The sequence below is a fragment of the Dama dama genome, chromosome 3 (assembly GCF_033118175.1).
Source record: "Dama dama isolate Ldn47 chromosome 3, ASM3311817v1, whole genome shotgun sequence".
Lineage (NCBI taxonomy): Eukaryota > Metazoa > Chordata > Mammalia > Artiodactyla > Cervidae > Dama > Dama dama.
This window is the reverse complement of record NC_083683.1, coordinates 19,977,010-19,999,101: the sequence shown is the minus strand read 5'-3', so window position 1 is coordinate 19,999,101 and position 22,092 is coordinate 19,977,010.

Here is a 22,092-nt window from a genome sequence, read left to right as displayed (position 1 = left end):
CCATAAAGAGAGCTGCAGCAGAGATCAGGAGACCAGCATGCCCTCTCTAAAAAATATTAGATTATTAAGTGAATTAACCCTTCATCATTTCTCATGCACTTTCCTACAGACTGTATTAAAATTATCAAAGCTGTTCATTTATTCTTCATCTGCACTGAGTGCGATGTCTAAAGTTTTAATTTACTTAAAAATACAAATGTGTAGTTATAGATATGAATGACCAAGGATTTTTAAAGTTTTTATTGTTTTCATTCACTTTTTTCATCAATTTGTTTTTGATTGTTTTAATCAATTTGTCTTTGATTTTAATTTGATTTTTTTGGAATTTTAGCATAGTAAATGTATACACACACACACACACACACACACACACACACAGATATATAAGTAAAGAAGACTTAAACAATATTAGTTATATAAAGTTTTTTTTTCCTGCCTCAGTTCCCAGTTAGGTGGTCCATATAATATGGGTTATATCATGACAAAATAGTTTTATTTCACTTATATGTAATGCCTTCACTGGCTTACAGGAATTTAAACAAATTCAGTTTTACAGTGACAGCCTCTGGTCTTCTCAGATCACCACTTATACTGTGGAATGTCTACTACAAGAGGGTCCTGAAGAGGGCGTGGTTAAGGCCCCAGGATTCAAGGTCTTCCACACCCAAGACAGAATTTCTGGATGGGATCAGGCCAACCTAGTCCTTCTGGCAGTGGCCTGCCTGAGGAAATAGAGCTGGGCTGGTGAGGAAGGAGGGGTGAGAAATGCTGGCAGCTTGTTCCTCCAGAGACAAAACCGTACCCCCAGACTGGGAGCTGAGGAGAAAAAGAGCACCCATCTCCTCCAGGAGACAGTGGAGGAAAGGGAAGCTTGCTGTGCTGAAGTCCACAGGGTCACAGGGTCAGACATCACTTAGCGACTAAACAACAATCTCCTTGGCCAAACCTGCCCAGGTTAAGGCACTCTAGGTAGATTTTCATAACACAGGTGTGGTGATGGAGCAGGTCATGTTTGAAATACCAGACTCTAGCTGTTCATACCAAGATTTAGAAGATTTTTTTAAATGCATGCTTCTCCATTTGCTGTATACCCTCGGGATAATTTACAATCTTTAAACGACTGTTTCTTATAATTTTCACCAGTTAAATTGTTGTTTAGTGTTCATTGATTTCTTTACCTTGCCATTCCTATTATGATGGGTTTTTTAAGTGTTAACGGAAATTTCCATCAGTCTGGAAACTTTTAGGGCAAAAAGCATTATAAGCTCAGAAACATCCCCTTAGAAGACTTCCAAATTCTTGGTTTATAACAAAGGATTTGAAGAGGGAGAGAGAGAAGGAGCCTAGAGGCAAAGGCCTAAGGATGCTAATGCCTTTAGGCAGGCACCAAAGGAACCTGAAGTCTTGAAGAGTTCAGATTGTGGTGATAACATTATCAGAACAGTAATGACTGAAGTTGCCCAGGGGTACAGCCACTTCAGACCTATTTCTGAGGTAGACTTTCAAGGTTCACTAGGTAGTGAATAGCAGCCAACAAGAGTCTAGAAACCAAAGTAAAATAAAATCTGTTTTATTTATAAAATAAGAACAACTCAGCTTCATGACATATAACCCATAGGCCTTGGTGCCTGTCCTCCGTTTAGCCCTTCGGTTCAGTTTACTTCAGTCACTCAGTCGTGTCAGACTTTTTGTGACCCCATAGACTGCAGCACACCAGGCCTCACTGTCCATCACCAACTCCCGGACCTTGCTCAAACTCATGTCCATCGAGTCAGTGAAGCCATCCAACCATCTCATCCTCTGTTGTCCCCTTCTTCTCCTGCCTTCAATCTTTCCCAGCATCAGGGTCTTTTCCAGTGAGTCAGTTCTTTGCATCAGGTGGTCAAAATATTGGAGGTTCAGCTTCAGCATCAGTCCTTCCAATGAATGTTCAGGACTGATTTCCTTTAAGATTGACTGGTTTGATCTCCTTGCAGTCCAAGAGACTCTCAAGAGTCTTCTTCAACACCACAGTTCAAAAGCATCAATTCTTCGACCTTCAGTGAGAATCCAACTCTCACATCCATACATGACTACTGGGAAAACCATAGCCTTGACTAGACGGACCTTTGTTGGCAAAGTAATATCTCTACTTTTTAATATGCTGTCTAGGTTGGTCATGGCTTTTCTTTTAAGGAGCAAGTGTCTTTTAATTTCATGGCTGCAATCACCATCTGCAGTGATTTTGGAGCCCTAAAAAATAAAGTCTAACACTGTTTCCACTGTTTCCCTATCCATTTCCCATGAAGTGATGGGACCAGATGCCATGATCTTCATTTTCTGAATGTTGAGCTTTAAGCCAACTTTTTCACTCTTCTCTTTCACTTTCATCAAGAGGCTCTTTAGTTCTTCTTTGATGGTGTCATCTGCATATCTGAGGTTATTGATATTTCTCCCAGCAATCTTGATTCCACCTTGTGCTTCATCCAGCCCAACGTTTTCCATGATGTACTCTGCATAGAAGTCAAATAAGCAGGGTGACAATATACAGCCTTGACATATTCCTTTTCCTATTTGGAACCAGTCTGTTGTTCCATGTCCAGTTCTAGCTGTTGCTTCCTGACCTGCATACAGGTTTCTCAAGAGACAGGTTATGTGGTCTGGTATTCCCATCGCTTTCAGAATTTTCCACAGTTTATTGTGATCCACACAAAGGCTTTTGCATAGTCAATGAAGCGGAAATAGATGTTTTTCTGGAACTCTCTTGTGTTTTCGATGATCCAGCGGATGTTGGCAATTTGATCTCTGGTTCCTCTGCCTTTTCTAAAACCAGCTTGAACATCTGGAAGTTCATGGTTCACATATTGCTGAAGCCTAGCTTGGAGAATTTTGAGCATTATACTACTAGCGTGTGAGATGAATGCAATTGTCTGATAGTTTGAGCATTCTTTGTCATTGCCTTTCTTTGGGTTTGGAATGAAAACTGACATTTTCCAGTCCCGTGGCCACTGCTGAGTTTTCCAAATTTGCTAGCATATTGAGTGCAGCACAAAAACAGGAGTTAATGACTAAACAACTCAACAGGAAGGGGGCACAGTTCTTGAGGGCTTAGCCTGCTGCATTCCACCTTTGCATGGCAAAGTATTAATAATAAAGCCACTCTTTCTCCTCCATAACTCTGTCTCCGAGTTTCTGTTCGGCACTGGTGCACAGAGAGTCAAGATTTTGGCAGCAGTATCAAATATCTAGTCAGTCAGTTTCTAAGCTTTCATGATTCAGTAATTTGGGAATTAAGCAGTACTCCCTTTGAAATGTTTTGTCCTACTTATATTATGATGGGATTTAGGAACTGTCTTAGTTTTCTAGGGCTGCCATAACAAAATACCAGACTGGTGGCTTTAAACAACAGAAATGTATTTTCTCGAAGCTCGAAGTCCAAGACCAAGGTATCAGCAGGTTTATTTTCTGCTGAGGCCTCTTTCCTTGGCTTGTAGACAGCCACCTTCTTGCTGTGTCCTCACTTGGCCTTTCCTTGATGTGCAAGAAAACCTAATCTCTTCCTCTTTTTATAAGGACACTAGTCATTTTGGATTAGGGCCCTGCCCGTATGACCTCACTTAATTTTAAATGCCTTTTTAAAGGCCTTATCTCAAAATACAGTCACTTTGGGGGTTAGGGCTTCATCATATTATTTTTGAGGGGACACAATTCAGTTCATAATAGGTATTATGTATATAAATGTTAGGAAAAATTGTGAATGACTTCAAAATAACTTTAAAAACAAAAGAAACTGGTGTTGGGCCTAGCTCAATTATTAAGTCATCTTTACCTTTAGTTATCTTTGACTAGCCTATTTAGAAAACTGATCATATGAAAAAGCATCTTGCCCACAGTCAATGTCAATGAATCCCCTTCATTGGCAAAGAGATTTCCAATACAGAATATAAACCTCTGTAAGTTAAACTCTTTTTTAAACCAGTTGTAACGTCTTAGTGGTTCCCTTACTAGTTAATGAATTAAATAAAATTTTTGACACACGTTCATTTTATATTTTTATGTGTCAACTACAAATTGGCACTTACCAAGAGCATTGCCAACAACTGAACAACAAAGGCATTTGCCATCTACCTCACACAGTCACACAGGGAAGCCCCAGATTAATGGTACACACACCCATAAAATAGATATGCTACTTTTTCAGGAAAAAAAAAATTATATATATATATGTAATTTAAGTTTATCTTCTAGCACTTAGAATCTTTGTGGTTCTAGACATTCAAAAGCCCATGTTTAAATATTAAGAATCAAAATTTAAAGTAGTTAAAGTATTTTAATTAACTGGAAAAAGTCCATAAGCTATTTCCTTTGCGGATATCATAAACTTCTTAACTAGTCTTAAATAATGTCATATTATTTTTATTTTGAAGCCACAAAAATGTCTATGCCTTGGTCTTGGAATATTTTTTCTTGATTTCCTTAACCAACAATACAGTGATCATAAGTATTCAAGCAACACAAAGGGTTTAATCAACACTTGCATAAATGCACCAGAAAACACTGTATAAGCAGAGATAACTTTAAGCAAATACATACTTTCTTATAAGCCACAATTTGTTTGAAAGTAGGTTAGTTCCAAAATATAGTGTAAAGGAGTTCTGACCTTGGATGACTGCACTTGCCAACATCACTGACCAAGGTGAACCAGTACCCAAATATATCTTTTTTTTAATTGAAGGATAATTGCTTTACAGTATTGTGTTGGTTTCTGCCAAAGAGCAGCCCCAATATATCTTAACATAAGAAATATGCTTGCCACGATTTTGATGTAGCTAGAAACTTTACAAGGGAAATCAGATGGACAAAGTGAATAACCTCATACATTAGGTTATCCAAAGCCATCTTTAGTCTTTCCCAAGAGTAAAAACAAATTAATTTGCTTTCTTACCTTTGCATTTACGAATGCTAATTTAATCATGTAAATTTAGACTTTCTGTAAGAGAATTTGAAACCACATTGTAAACATGACTTTCACATAAGGCTTGTTCCTTTTTTCCTGAATTAGAAAGGAAAATTTTTTAAATCCAATGCTTATATTAGACCCTAGGCAAAATCAGTAGAGCCCTGCCATCTCCTGTTAAGTTGATTTAGGACTCTGGGGAGCCATGTCACCATCTGGATGAAATGCATTTGGTCAGAAGAAGGCCTGGGAGAATGTCCTCAAAAAGACCCCAGCTGACTGAGCAGCCACCTGTTACCAACATGAGCGAGGGCACAATATATTGTATTCATCATAGTCCATCTGTTTCTAGTCTCCAAATATCCTCTCCTGTCATGGTAAGGTACCCCTGATAAGAGGAGAGGACTGATGCAGAGAGCGCAAGACTTCAAGTTCAGCTAAGCAGAAGACATCTACAAGTTACTCTTGATGAGAGACAGAAAAGGAGGCTGATCTGAAAGGTCAAAGAAGGCAGAAGCAGAATGGCAAGAACCCAGGAGCTTGTATAATTCAGAGAAACCATAAGCGCTGCCTTGGAGAGCTGAGCTGGGGATTTAGATCCTGGGCAGAATGGGTTGTCTTAAAGGCCTGGTGAACACAAGTATTTCTGAAAGAGGTGGATTTTGGTCTCAAAACAGACAGATACATATCGATTAATTTAACCCCTGATTAAGGGAAAAATACAGAACATAAAACTCATTTGTAGCCTTAATGGCAAATAATAATTAATAATAGCCAATATTTACATGACAATAAGTACTTTGTGTAGATTAACTGATTCAATTCTCATCCCCGCCTTGTGAGGTAGACACTATGATTATTCCCCAGTTTGAAGATGAGAAAAGTTCGGTGCCGAGGATGTTGGTGACTTGCCCCAAATCACATAAGTGGTAGAGCTGGACTTGAAATCCAGCCTCTGTTCTGTTCAGGACTGCTGTGGCCCCTTTCATTTTCTTTCATCTTCTAAGAAGCTTCAGTGGCTGAGTTCTTCTCTTCTGACTTTCTTATTTTGTACTTCCCCTTCACTATTCAACCCCTGCACTTTGACTTTCCCTTTCTCTAATATCAAGAATATCTGGTTGAATATTCATGGTGGAACCAGAGCAAATGACTGCAGTGACACAGAGCAAGATTTTTTCCTTCTCCTCTCAACTCACTGGCTTAAGTTGAAATGAGAAAGGACTCTTGTTTTTGGACTGAAGAGGTTTGACCTTTGAGCACCTGAACTGCATGAAGGACATAAGGAGTGTGTGTGTGTGCGTGCGTGCGTGCGTGCGTGTGTATGTGTGTATGTAAGAAGCAGGGGTAGGATTTAGAAGATGGAGATGGGTGAAGAGCTGGAGGTTGAAAGAGGAGCTGGAAGGGGCTGTGTTGAGAAGCAGCTCCTCGAGACTTGTGATTTACACAGGCTGAGTGGAGCCCAAGTGATAAAATGTGGAACAGTTGGGGAAAGGGCAACAGACAGCCTGGGACATTCAGCACAGCCCCAGCGAGTGACTAGTGAGATTCTTCTCTGGGTGACTCACAGGCAGCAGACAGCAAAGACACAAGCAGATTAATGGCCTTGTTCTTTGGATCTCCTGAGAACTTTCCCAGAGATGCCTAGAAATCAACAAGGGAGATTTGGAATGAGAACAGGAAAAAGCTGTGGCCCCACGGTTGTGCAGGTAAGCACTAGCAAGCAGCAAGATGTAGGTGTTTATGTCAACATGACCTCACTGCTTGTGGAGACTGGGAGGCCTGGGGGTACATCCTAGCTGGCTGAATACTCAGGATTAGAGAAGAGTGAGAGTGAGGCAGTATAAACCAGCCCCTTCAATCATGTCACAAACAGTTACGGACTTGTTCTACTAATAAAGGGCAACTCAAACGCTGTGCTGAAATAGCTTAAAATCTACCAAGGCCTTTCCTGTTGGAGTCTTATTTTTGTAATCATCTTTATAAATATTGAATTTTAACCATTTATTAAAGTGGTTGTCCTTTTTGTCATGGAATTCTGGCTCCCAATGTGCAAATCTTTGCCTACTTATCTCACTAGTACCAAGGCTTGGTACTTGAGCTTGTCCTTCAAGATGCAGTTCCATTCAAGCTCTAAGAAATCTAACCATGAGCTTTTAACTATCTCGCTGAGCTTGTGCTTAGTCTGCCTAAAGTCAGATTCCAAGGACCAGGTGACATAAGGGGTAAAAAACAGAATAAGCACTTTTGATCTAAACTAATGTGACTGGACCATATGTAATAGCCCTCCTGTCCTTCTATTTCCTATTTTGTACATATCTTTTTTGGTCATCAGCTGTAGCAGGCAATCTTAGGGGGGAAATAGCCTTTAAAAATTTCTCAAAAGGATGAAGCATAAGCAGATGTCCAAGAGGAAGATAAAATAACATTGCAAGTAAAATGTAAAGATTTATTGATGCACTTTAGCAAGCTGTAATAGAAAATGTTGAGGACCTTAGAGTATAACACTAAAAGAGAAAAGGTAAAAAGTCTTGTTTTTATCCCATCGTGTTCAATAAATCACCTAGTTCCAATTGCTTTCAACAAAGTCATTCACTTACTATGAGTTGCCATTGGTTAGTAGGTCCAATTTATCATATGCAAAATACTTTCTCTTAAATATATTATTACACATAGATATACATATTACATATAAGGAAGCATTTAGTCCTTAATTTAAAGCATATGGACTTCCCTGGTGGCTCAGATGGTAAAGAATCTGCCTGCAATGCAGAAGACTATTAAAATAAAGGTGTTACTTTTTTATTATGATATAATTACATTTATGCATTTTAAAAAATCTTTATTTTGGAGCTGTAATAGAATACTACACCAACAAGTCAATCAGATTCCATGGGTGAAGGAATAATACTGAAACATAGTCCACGTTCTTCTATTTTAAAAAATAAAGGATGTGGCTGGTGTTAGAAAGATAAACAGTTTCTGTGTATCTTACACATTAGTAAGATAGAGAGATAACATTATTTACTTGCTGCTGCTGCTGCTAAGTCGCTTCAGTGGTGTCCGACTCTGTGCAACCCCATAGACGGTAGCCCGCTATGCTCCCCTGTCCCTGGGATTCTCCAGGCAAGAACACTAGAGTGGGTTGTCATGTCCTTCTCCAATGCAGGAAAGTGAAAAGTGAAAGTGAAGTCACTTAGTCGTGTCCGACTCTTGGCGACCCCATGGACTGCAGCCCACCAGGCTCCTCTGTCCATGGGATTTTCCAGGCTATTTACTTGCTAATAGGAATTAAATGAGTGAGTATGACTAAGTGCACTGAGCACCTTCCAAGACACTGTGGGGTTACTATCAGCAGGCAGTGCTTACGCTATCCTTAGTGAGACAAGAACCATGCAAGCAACCAAGTGAAGTGCAAGCAGCACTTTGTTACTATGAGATACCACCTCACACCCATTAGGAGGAACACCATTAAAGAAAAACAAACAGAAAACAAATGTTGGTGAGGGTGTGGAGAAATTAAACCTTATAAAAGACACTTATCCACTATTGGTAGGATTGTAAAATGATGCAACCACTACAGAAAAAAAAAAAATGTATGGAGGCTCCTCAAAAATTAAAAATAGAACAAGCAGGTGATCCAGCAATCCCACTTCTGGGTATTTATCCAGAAGAAGATAAAGCAGAATCTCAAAGAGATATTTGCACACTCATGTTCAATGCAGCATTACTCACAACAGCCAAGATTTGGAAGCAACCTAAATGTCCACCAAAGGATGAATGGATAAAGAAAATGTGGTAAACAATGTATACTACTCACCTTTATAAGAGAAGGAAATCCTATCATATGCTACAAGATGAATGAACTTTGAGGACAGTAAGCTAAGTGAAATAAGTCAACCACGGAAAGAAAACTACTCCACTATTCTACTCATATGAGGTATCTAAAGCAATCAAACTGACAGAAACCGAAGGGAGAATGGTGGTTGCCAGGGACTGGGGTGGAGGGCAGAGGGGAGCTGTTGTTCAATGGGTATAGAGATTCAATTATGCAAGACAAAAAAATGCTAGAGATCTTTGTACAACAATGTGCAATACTATAATGTACAGTTAAAATTGTTCAGAGAGCACATTTATATTATGCTTTTTAGCACACTAAAAAAAAAATCAGTGCTTTAGTAGCATAAAGGAAGGAGTAATTTACTCTGATTCAAAGAATCACAGCTTCAGAGTGGGGGCAGCATTTGACCTAATTTGGGGAGAGTGAGTGAAATTTTGATGTACAAGTAGGTATGGGAAAGCATTAACAAAGACCCAGATGAGTGAGAGTTATTTGAAAAGATGATCAGCATCAATACTTAACAGGGAAATGCCAGTCAAAAATCAATAATGAGATATCACCACTTCACTCCTGTCATCACTCACTCCTGAAAATTGCCATTTTCAAAAAAAACAAGAGAGAACAAATGTTGGCAAGGATGTGAAGAAAGGGAAACTTTTATGAACACTGTGGGTGGAAATGTTATTCAGTAGAGCCATTATGGAAAACAGTATGGTGGTTCCTCAAAAAATTAAAAATTCAACTACCATATGATCTAGCAATCCCACTCCCGAGTATATATCTGGAGGGAACGGAAATCCAACTCAAAGAGTTATCTGTACCCACCATGTTCATTTCAGCTTCATTCACAATAGCTAAGATAGAATAACAACCTAAATGTTCTCCCAGGGGTGAATTAATTTAAAAATGTGGCATATACCTATACATACAACAACAATATCTATTAATATAATCATATTTAATTGTATATATTTATTTATACCTCCATAAAAACAAATGAAGTCTTGCCATTTGTGACAACACAGATGAAACTGGAGGGTATTATGCTAAGTGAAATAAGCCAAAGACAAATTTTCTATGTTATCAATTATATGTGTCTTCCCAGGTGCCTCAGTGGTAAAGAATCCACCTGCCAATGCAGGGGACACGGGAGACATCGGTTTGATCCCTGGATCAGGAAGATCCCTTGGAGAAGGAAATGGCAAGCCACTCCAGTATTCTTGCCTGGAAAACCCCATGGACAGAGGAGTGTGACGGGCTACAGTCTATGGAGTCACAGAATTGGACATGACTGAGACTCAGCATACACACACATAAATTATATGCAGAATCTAAAATAACTAAGGCCAATTTCAGAGAGAGAATAGAATGGTTGTTGCTAGGTAGCTAGGGGAAAGGGGAATGGGGTGATATGGGTCAAAGAGTACAAATTTCCATTTTAAGAAGGATAAGTTCTAAGAATCTAATGTACTGAATGATGACTATAGTTAACAATACAGTTTTATATACTGAAAATTTCTGAGAGCAGATCTTGGCATTCTCACTACACACACGCAAGAGAAGAGTTAACTCTGTGAGGTGAGAGAGGTGTCCATTGTCTTGATCTTGATAATCTTTCCACAATGAATATATGTGTGTATCAAACAACCACATTTACTGTTTAAACATATACGATTATATTTGTCAAAAATCATTTAATAAAATATATTTTTAAAAATCAGTTAAAAATTAGAAATCTTGCTGAACTAGTTCAGGATCTGACACACAAGCAAGGAGAAAAGAATGCATCTGGCCTGTATGTTGTGGGGCATTACTGAGATACTTTGGTAAACCCAGAGCCCTCAGTATTGTAAGCTCACTTAAAGAGTTGTTCGGTTGCTAAGTCGTATCCAACTCTTTGCAATCCCATGAATGCAGCATGCCAGGCCTTCCCTGTCCTTCAGTATCTCCTGAAGCTTGCTCAAATACATGTCCATTGAACTGGTGATACCATCTAACCATCTCATCCTCTGCCATCCCATTCTCCTCTTGCCCTCAATCTTTCCCAGCATCATGGTCTTTTCCAATGAGTTGGTTCTTCGCACCAGGTGGCCAAAGAATTGGAGCTTCAGCTTCAGCATCAGTCCTTCCAATGAATATTCAGGACTGATTTCCTTTAGAATGGACTGGTTTGATCTCCTTGCTGTCCAAGGGACTCTCAAGAGTCTTCTCCAGCACCACAATTTGAAAGCATCAGTTCTTCATTGCTCAGTCTTCTTTATGGTCCAACTTTCACATCCATACATGACTACTGGAAAAACCATAGCTTGATTATATGAACCTTTGTCAGCAAAGTGATGTCTCTGCTTTTTAATAAGCTGTCTAGGTTTTTCATAGCTTTTCTTCCAAGGAACAAGCATCTTTTAATTTCATGGCCGCAGTCACCATCTGCAGTGATTTTGGAGCCCAAGATTGGTCTGGAAAAAATACAACCACCAGCACTGGGAAATAGTGGTGGGACTTCTTTAATTCTTAGTGAGTGCTAAGTAGGTGAACAATCAAAAAAGTTCTTTTGAGAAACCAAAACAACAGACGTCTGTAGGTATGTGGTATCTAGAACCCCCAAGCCAAGATATTAAAATAAAATGGGTTTCAGGCTTTTGATATTTCTTGGGTTCCTGGCAGAATCAAGTACATTTCAGGTACTGTCCCACAATCTGCACCACAGATTCTCTCATTCTCTCTCTCTCAAAGTGGACATTAAATATTTATAAAAATTTACCAGTTGGCCACAAGGCAAGTCTCAACACAATACAAACATTGGATATCTTTATTGACAAGATAAAAATTTATTGCATTTACCTAAAATGCAATAAAAATAGAAATGAATAACAAAAATGCAGTTCCAGCCTCTGCATTTCAGTCTTATTCTTCCAGTAGCCTCAAGACTTCTCTTACTATACAGCACTCCTTTCGAAGACAATGGGCTGCTTTTCTGGCCGCCTGATGTCCTCTGCTAGCGATCAGAAGTTGTTTTGTGGAGTTTGCTCAGCGTTCAAATATTCTTTCTATGAATTTGTAGGAGAGAAAGTGGTCTCCCCATCCTATTCCCCTGCCATCTTAGCTCCTCCAAAAATGCAGTTCCAAAAGACTCGTGTATTTGAAATATTTGAAACAGGCTTCTATATTCATGGATCAAAAATAATTCATAAATGATACTAGAAAATATTTAGAAGAGAAAATAATGAATCATTACTTAACATTTATGAATTTAGCTCTAGGGAGTATCTATAAGTCACAATATTAAAAATGTATAATAAAAGAGAAAAAAGATTTAAATTAGGGGGTAGTACATAAATAGTTCTACAATATTTTGGACTTGCTAAGTTTTAGATAAATGTGCAGTGTCTAAGTAGAGATGCCAAATAGAAAATTAAGTATAGAAGTCTAGAGCTTAAGGAAAGATTCAAGTCTCAGGAGATAAATGTGCAATCTTCTCCATACAGATGCTGTTTAAAGTCAAGGCAATGGGTGTGATTACCCTGGGGAAGAATCTATATAAAAAGATAGGCAAGGACAGAGCCTTGGAGCACTTCAATATTTAGAAGAAAAGATGACAGACCATCAAAGGAGACTGAAAAACAGACAATGAAGGAGAAAGAAAACCAGGAAAGTATATGGAAAAGGAAGGTGAGAGAAAGTGTTCCAAGACAAGGAATTGATCAACTGAGTCAAATGCTCTTAACAGAGAACATGAGAGAGACGCAGAGAATTAAACATTGAATTTGGTAAGATGGAAGTTGCTATTTCAAAGGACTGCAAGGAAGGGAAAGCCTGAAAAAGTGGAAATTCACCACTCAGGTAAGGGAGTTAGCTTTGCTTAAAAGTAGGGCTTTGTGATGATCTAGAAAGGTGGGTGTGGGGAGGGGAGGGAGGCTGAACAGGGAGCAGATATATGCACAATTATGGCTGATTTGCATTATTGTACAGCAACAACCAACACAACATTGCAAAGCAATTTTCCTCCAATTAAAAAATAAACTTAAAAAAAAAGGGTTTAGGGCTCTATCTCTACCTGTGACTGGCAAAAGACAAAGACAGGTAAATATATAGGCAAAGTTGAAAAAGAGTTGTTTAAATAGAAGATAGAAATGGAAGCTAAGTTGAAGAGAGTACATCGTGAGAGATATTTAGAAGGGAAATGGTATATTCGGAACTGCATGTCATGTTGGCTCTGCCTGAAACAAGACTGGAGACAGAGCAGTAGTCCAACAAGAGATGGCAATGACTTCAAGTATCAAATAGTCAGGATTCCAACAGGAAGTGGATGTCATGCTCGTATTAAGATAATTCTGCCTGCTAAGTGGCTTCAGTTGTGCTGACTCTTTGTGACCCCATGGACTAGAGCCCTCCAGGCACTTCTGTCCATGGGATTCTCCAGGCAAGAATAATGGAGTGGGTTGACATTTCCTCTTCTGGAGGATCTTCCCAGCCCAGGGATCGAACTCTTGTCTCATATGTCTCCTGCATTGTCAGACGGGTTCTTTACCACTAGCGCCAAAATGCTAGGAGGGTTTATTTAAAAAGAAATTCATCTTTACCATCTGAGTGGGGGTAAAAGAAATCTGAAACTAGAGGCAGTGAAGTTAAAATCAACCTTCCCATTAGACTCAAAGAAGATGAGAAGGATGGAGTACCAAAATCTAAAAAGAGAGTTGGGAAAAGCAGATTGCCTTGGAAGATCCACTTACAACAGGAGAGATAGGGAAATATTATTTGACTTCTTGCATGTGTAGATTACATCAATTACACATAAAATCAAAATTTAATTAAAAGAAGTTTTGTTGACAGCTTATATGTGCTGGGGACTGTATTAAGCTAACATCATTTAAATGTCTCAACAACTGTGTGATGTAGATACACTGTGAGGCAACCAAGGGAATAAATACCATGAGGCCAGCTTCTTCCCCCAGAATTTCTGTCAGTGTTCCCACTGGCCACAACCAACAGAGGACAAGGCATCACACTGATAGAAACAGAGAGTTGTATCAGAACCTGGGCACAACTAAGACCTAGGTCCACCATGGAGATAGATGCAAACTACATTCCAAATTTGGTTCAGCAGCCTTCATAATCAACAGGCTTCCCATCTAGGTTGCTTGCAGATAGAGGTGGGACTGTTGAGGCCAATGCAAATATCTGCTCCTCTCAGCATTTCATATCCTCCACTCAAAATTAATAAGACAGTGTTCTAGAGTTATTAAAAATGGAAACTTGATGAACTGTTGGTTATTTCTTAATGAAAATTCATAATAGCTTGCACAGTTTTATGACTCTAATGTTACAAATGCTAAGCAGTAGCTGTGATATCAGCAAAGGCAAGGACCAGAGGAAATTTTACTTAGCTGTCGATATTTTACAAAGCAGAAGATGTGGCAACACCAGGGCAAGGTTCCGTGTGGCAACCATCAGCTGGAGCTAAGTAGCTGCTCCTCCCTTTAATGGGCGATGAGGATCCCAGTTTGTTCCCAGGACACAGCTCTCCATGAGGTTAGCTGCTTCATTCATGCAAGTAATCAATACTTGGTCCGTCTTATAACCCACATGAAGATCATCTCAGAGGGCGTGGAACCTAGAGCAGGGCCGAGTCATCCCTTGGGTTTCCAAACCCTCTACTGCCAGAGATAATTGATGGAACTAACCAGGAGCTTAGCAGTTAGACTTCAACTAGGGGAGAAACAAATATCAAAAATGTAACCCAAAATACGGAACTCTATTTCACTTTTTTACTTCATTTTTTGAATCTTTCTCTGCTCCCCCAAAACTGTTTTCTAAGAATAGTTACTGTTAAGTACCAAACTCCTGGATTAGGATTTTGCAACCCTTGTTGTTGCTATTTACCGCGGTAGCGTTTTCTTTTTCTCCTTTAATTATTTCCATTTCACCAAGATCTCTTAACCTTAATGAGACTTTCATGATCCAGACACTTCTTACTACTCCAGCTGTGTCTCTTTTTGTTTTTCCATAGTTTCACTGTCACGTCAATCTCTTCCACGACCGGAGAGTCTCCAGGAGTACTAAACTCATAGAGTTAATGGCATGTAAATCAGAAGTCTTCCCTTGTCACTGTCCTACTAATATTCAGTTTAGCTCAGAGGCACTCCCAATGCTTCCACACCCACAAATTTGAGTTAGGTGCCCTGCCTTTCTATGCTCAAAAATAGCCTATACAGTATAGCCCCTACCTGTATTATTGGCATTTGTTTATTTTTCTCTCTTCTCCATTAGACAACCAGACCCTTACAAGCCTGCTAAGCCACACAGTGACTGAACTAAACAATACCTAAAGTTTAACCTGAACTGCCAATTCAGTCAACTGCATCTTCAATGTTATACTAGGTGTTAATAACACAATCTAGATCCCAGAAGTGATTTCTATATATTATCTCCTTTTCATCCCTGGCACTTCCCAATCCCATCCCCGAAGTGATTTTTCTAATTATTATTTTAATTTTTTTATTCCAGTAGTCAATATCCTCTATGTAGGCTCAGAGAATACATTTTTTAAAAAATCATAACAAATGATAGAAACCCTTATCACAAATGATACTATTATAGGAAATGTAGCTCAAAATGTGACACTCATTTCCTCGAGTGTGTTCTAGCACACAGCTGTGGACTGCTCACTCAAAGGAGCCCAAGTTCAAGTCCCTTAAAAACACTGGGGCTTCAACAACTACTTGCCAGTCTTCCCTCCTCATTTTTTCTTCTACCTCACTTTGCCTCTCCCCAACACACACACAAATCCACAAGCAATATTTCCTACACAAACCAGTTTGGTTTTCAATTACAAGAGATGTCAGCTTAATGGATTAGGGAAGACACTGTTCCTATTCCATTCAAGGAACACAGTCAATAGGAAATAAATCTTCATCTATCAATACACTAGAGATCAGAGGGCTTCTTAGGGCACTCTGTCACTCACCTAGAAATACCTTGGGTTTCAGTAAAACAACTCAGTGGTGCCCTCTATTCAGATGAGTGACACACACACCTCCTTACCAAAAAAGATGTGTGCAGATAACCACTGAAAGGGCTGTAAGGAGCTTAAGTTTAATTTCACCACAATTGACCATGAAAGGACTATAAAGAGCTCAAGTTTAATTTCACCACAATTGACCACATTTCGCACAAAACAGAAGGACTCTCAAACAGACTAGCTCTTTACAATTTAAAGTCACACTAGGATATGAACACCAAAAGTATATGAGCTCCCTGATCAGTATGCCCTGGTGTACAGAGATCAGAAGCATCTTCAGATAATCCAAGAATTAAATGTCAAGCCCTCAAATCACTGAATGAACAATAATCAGAGTAATTTAATCAGATCACCTGCCTCTTTAAGGCTTGGTTCCTGGAGTGGCCTGCTAGTGTTCTATGTCTTATCTTTCTAAAGGCCATTTTTATCATCAGCTGTTTAAACAACCGCAGTGACTCTTTAATATTATAGAAGTTTGTGGGCATAGCATCCAATATCTTGCACAATCCAGTGCCAATCTATATAATATTCTAACCCCCCGTGTGGTCTCTTCTTTGACCCTTTAACAAGTTACCACATTTTGCTACATGTGGTTTCCACACAGTTTTGCCAACAAGTCCCACCCAGGAATCATATGTCTGAGAACTCTCCTCCTAGCCATTAGCACTCAACTCTTCCCCTCTCGTTTGACTTCCACATGCTCTTAATATCACAGAAAGTCATGGCTAAGAGCACCTTGACCTTCTTCTGGGGTGTCCAGTGGCATCTTTAGCTTTTGTCTAAAAGCATTGGTACACCTCTCATGTCCATTTTTACATAAAATCATACATGAGAACCTATTCTTTTTTTAATTTTTAAAGAAATATCTGACTGAATCAGGTCTTAGCTGCGGCATGCGGGATCTTTAGTTGTGGCATGTAAAATCAGCTGTGGCATGTGCGATCTAGGTCCCTAACCAGGAATTGCCCCAGGCCCCTTACAATGAGATCTTGGGTTCTTAGCCACTGGACCTCCAGGGAAGTCCTGGGAGACTGCTACTCTAAACACACATAGGACTGGAGTCCCTTTGGTCAAAGGCAGGGAACAAGGCTTGAGGCAACCCTACATGCTCATAGAATATATATGGAAAATATTTGGAAAATACCTGATCCAGTCCAATCTCTTCATTTTATAAATGAGGAAAGAAGTAAGATTCACAGATATTAAGAACTTGACAGAGCCACATATCTAATTCAGGCAGAGAAAGAGCTTTCTAGTCATGTGTTCTAGCTCAGATTTGAGTACCCCCACAATATTGAAATTCAGGGTCAGATGCTAACATTGCATCTCACTGTGGATGGATGATTCCACATACTAAACTATGAGTTGAAAAGGCAGGCAGCCTCTGATTATGCCATCCCTTCCTTGCAAACCTTCATTATGCAACAAATATGTATTGAGTGCTTTCTACGTGTTAAGAACTGTTCAACAAACTAGGGATTTAGAGGTGGATAACACAGCATGATCCTTGACTTCATGGAACATGAGATCTGAGAGCAAACACAGGAAGTTAGAGAGCAAGGAATGGGCGGACTATACTGGGTTTGAAGAACATGGTAAGAATTTTGGATTTTCACCTTAAATGCAGTAATAAGCTTTTGAAAAGTTTTAAGCAAGAGGGTAACACTTATTCACTCCATCAGTAAATTTAATCTTCATCTACTACATGCCAAACACTGCTGTGGAATAGGAGGTGCAGTCATACACAACCACACAATTCTTGGCCCTCATGGAAATACCCCGTGGAAGGCACAGTCACCCAGTCAGTAAATTAGTGAAGCACAGAGATATGTGGATGGCAGTGGCTGCCTTGGAGACAAGACAGGGAAAGGACAGGGCGTGCCAGTGTGGGCTGCCCTCTTCAGCTGGGAGGTATAATGGTGAGCTTCACGTGTCAGCTTAACTGGGAATGCGCTGCCCAGACACTGGGTCAAACAGTATTCTCAGTATGTCTGTTTCTGGATGGGATCAGCACTTGACTCTGTAGACTGAATTAAGCAGATTGCCCTTCCTGATATAGACAGACATCATTCAATAGGTTGAAGATCTGAATAGAGAAATAAAGACTGAGTAAGAGGGAACTTCACCTGATTAAAGTTCAAAGTTGAACTTGAACTTAAGTTAAAGCAACTTAAAGTTGTTTTAACTGGAACACGGATCTGCTCCTGCCTTTGAGTTGGAACACAGACCACCACTTGGTTCTCAGGTCTTCTGGCTCAGGCTGGAACAATGCAACCAGCTCTCTTGGTCTCCAGCTTGCCTAATGCAGGTCCTGGGATTTCTCAACCTCCATAATCGTATGAGCCAATTCCTTATAATAACTATTTCTCTCCCTCTGTCTCTTATGGTATACACACACACACACACACACACACACACATGTGTATATACACACAGGATATACAGGATATATATACATACATACATATATATACACATATACATACCTACATATGTATATGTACATATACATACATACATATATATGTGTGTGTGTGTATACACACACACACATATATATATACTAAGGGTTCTGTTTCTCTGGAGAATCTTGACTAATACAAGCAGAATAGGAAGACATCACTGGGACATGATATCTAAGCAAAGACTTGAAAGAAATGAGGAAACAAGACATGAGTGTCTGTGGTGGAATCTCAGAATGAGCCGCCAGTCAGGTAAGGAGAAACGCTGGAAATTGTAATGGCCCAGAAGCCTACTGAAGAGAGTGTTTCAGGGGGTAAGGAATAATCAGTTATGCCACATGCTGGCTCAGTTAAGATGAGGGCTAAGAATTGACTGTTGGATTTTGCAGTGTGGGGGTCATTGTCAAACTTTGATAAAAATAGTCTCAGTAAGGTAATGGTGGGTCTTGGCCTGAATGGAAGGCATTCCGAGAGAATGGGAGAATTGGAGGAAATGAGCATAAATGAGCATAAATCTACTGAGAGGAAGTTTTCTATAAATGAGAACAAGAAATGGATAATAGAAAGAGGGAGATTGGGGTAGATCTTCTCAAAAGAAAATGACCCAATAGGGAGGGTAAAGTGCGATGCTAGAGAGAGCAGGGAGAAAATCTGGAGTGTTTCATTTAGTAACTGAAAGGAGACGTCATCTCACCCACAGGCGGAGGGTTGGCTTTAGATAGGATATAAAGAGTTCACCTCCAAAAATAGGAGGTAAAAGAGGTTGAAGTGAAACAGATACTGGTTGTGGACAGATGTACCAGTGGGAGCCTGTGGATATAATCCAAGTTAGGTTTTAAAAGTTAATTCTGGGGACTTCCCTGGTGGTCCAGTGCTTAAGACAGGTTCTATCCCTAGTCGGGGAACTAAGATTCCACATGCCAGCACGACCAAAACTTTTAAAAAGTTAATTCTGACTGCTCTAGGGCAATCAGATGAGTATGAAGGCAGACAGCCCAGAAAGAAAGCTGGTATAACGGTACAAAAGATTTTGGTGGTGTGGACTGAGGTGGTGACAGTGCCAATGAAGTTTACGTTATAATTAAACAAGCATATATGCTACCTCATTCCTATCATCATCCACAATCCTTCCACACAAGATTTATGTACATATTTATTCTGCAAATAAACTCAAACTTCTAAATTATATCCAAGAATGAATAAAGACAGAAAATTTTAAATTCCTATCATAAATACAGCTAGAAAATAACTTTCCCATTCATTTTGATGTTCTATTGGATGTTTATCAATCTTTAATCTTATTTCAACATATTCTGTAATCAGAAAAAAACATACAAATAGTAGATGACAATATTTTTGACTAATCTTGTTTCCCCATACTTTCACCAATATCCACAATAATAGATATGTGACAGAAACAGTTCCCTTATTTTTTTTAAGAGATGCAACTATATGTTATTAAAATTAAGAGCTAGCTGATGGGAAGGTAGGTGTAGATTTGTTCATAAACTTTAAAGAATTATTAGTCAAGGCAAAAAAATTCCATAGAATTGAGACTGAAAAAATACACCTCACTTTTTTATCTTCTACGTATTCTTGATCATTTTATCCCCACTACAATATGCATTTATCCTTTTTGTCTCTTTTAAAGCTTCAACAAGAAATGTATTTGTAACCACTTTTGCTTTTTATTTAGTCACCTGATGTGAAACCATCTAACATGCACAACCCCACACTTCCCAGTGAGATTTGAAACATGCCTAGACTCTCTGGTAGAAAATAGGTAATTCCCAGTCGGGGAAAATGTCATGCTGTAAATAGCTGCCTCTTGCATTCATCCACAGCCTTTACTATTTGCTACATTTTCTTTCATAAGATTAACATTTAAAAGCCTCTTTGTCACAGACTGAAATTGAATTGTGAAATGTTCTCCTGAATAAATAATTTCTTCCTGAATGTTAATTACATAGGCAACTATCCTGAAGTGTAATTTTACATAAATACTGTGCTAGAAGTTCTACAGATATGAACAATTGCACAAATGCCTCCTTGAAGGAAAAAAAAAGTTTCTGAGGTTGAAATGAAAGTATCTGACATGCTGGATAAATATGGAACATTTGATGTATTGAATATTAATCTGTATGTTTATAGAACTCATTTCACAGCTTTAGGGCAACTATATCAGTTAAATATTCATAAAGACAAAATATGCATACTTTATTTTCCTTATATATTCATAGCAATGACAAAAATAAGTAGATTGATACCTAAAGATCTAAGCCAAAAGTTATAAATGAGATAGCCTCAAATTACAAATAATCTGAAAATAAAATTTACCCAATTTTTCCTCCAGGTAAAGTACTTTGTGAGTTTCCCAGGTGCTCAGTGTAAGCAATCTGCCTGCCAATGCAGGAGACATGGGTTCAATCCCTGGGTTGGGAAGATCCCTTGGAGAAGGAAATGTCAACTCTAGTAGTTTTGCCTGGGAAATCCCTGAAACAGAGGAGCCAGGTGGACTACAGTCCATGGAGTCCCAAAAGAGTCAGACATGACTTAGCAACTAAATGAAACAAAGTACTTTATATGAAATTATCAGCCTCTTATTTGATAATAATATGATGATACGCTGATGATGGTGATGAACTGGTTTTCAGAAAGCAACCTTGTTAACTATTATAGCCTATAGACTCTTAGTCAAGGAGTCTTATTCCAATAAGGGTCACAATCATATTGGATCCAGACTCATTTGCTCATTGAAGGTAGTAACTAGTGAAGAAGGTACTATTTATTGAGCACTGTCTCTGCAGGCACTGTGCTAAAGGCGTACCTCTACCATCCCTTTAACCTCACTGTGACTCTATGACACCATGACAACCACATGGGGAAACCAAGCTGGGGAATTTTTTTCACTTGCCAAATTCATACAGCAACACAAAAGGTAGATCCAAAATCCAAATCCAGGTCTTTCTTACCTCCAGAGCACACATTATTAAGTAGATGATAGAATATTAAGTAGATGATAACATAGAAAGAGGCACCTTAGAATTAGCCCAGAGTTGAAAATCTACCAGCATTTTAAATCACTACCTTAACTTCCCTACCTTTTTTCTTCTTTAACAAATATTTATCCTGAGTTGACATTGGGCCTGGATTAAGTGTAGTAGCCAAATAATCTGCCTGAATTAGAAGAAGGAATCAATCAATTAGATTATTTGCTGTTAATTTTTTTTAATTGAGATTTTAAATTTTAGTTTATAAATCCTTCTTAGTGTAATCTGCAGGCCAAAAACATCCCAGTCAACTGGGACATTGTTAGAAATGCAGAAATTCCCTCCCTACCCTGCCAACCAAAGTACCTCGTTTGAGCAGCACTGCTATCCAAGTTCACACAGACCCAACACTAATCTCCTTTAAATTTTTTTTTTTAATGCAATGAAGTTTCAGAAGTGTCATTTGCAAGTTGACACTGTAAACTTCTAGCACTTGATGATGATGAGAAAAGTAGGTCAGCAGATGCACCGGGTAAGTTTTTGGGAAGTGTTTTCATTGGGTTTTGAAATTCCCCCAAATTTTCCTATAAAACTAACCCAGAAAAGTTTCTATTTAGAGATTTGTCGGCAGACGGCTTTTACTACTGAATTTCAGTGGGAGGATTATGTTTTCAGAAAGTATTTCAGTCACTGATTTTAAAAAATAATGAATAGCTGACTTTCATATTATATTAAGGCTTGTTTATATTTCTGTTCTGTAGCACACTGTCATGAATCACAAAATACCACATTAATATCTCCAATATTTTTATGACATGTTTAAGAGAACAAACTGCTATTCTGAATTT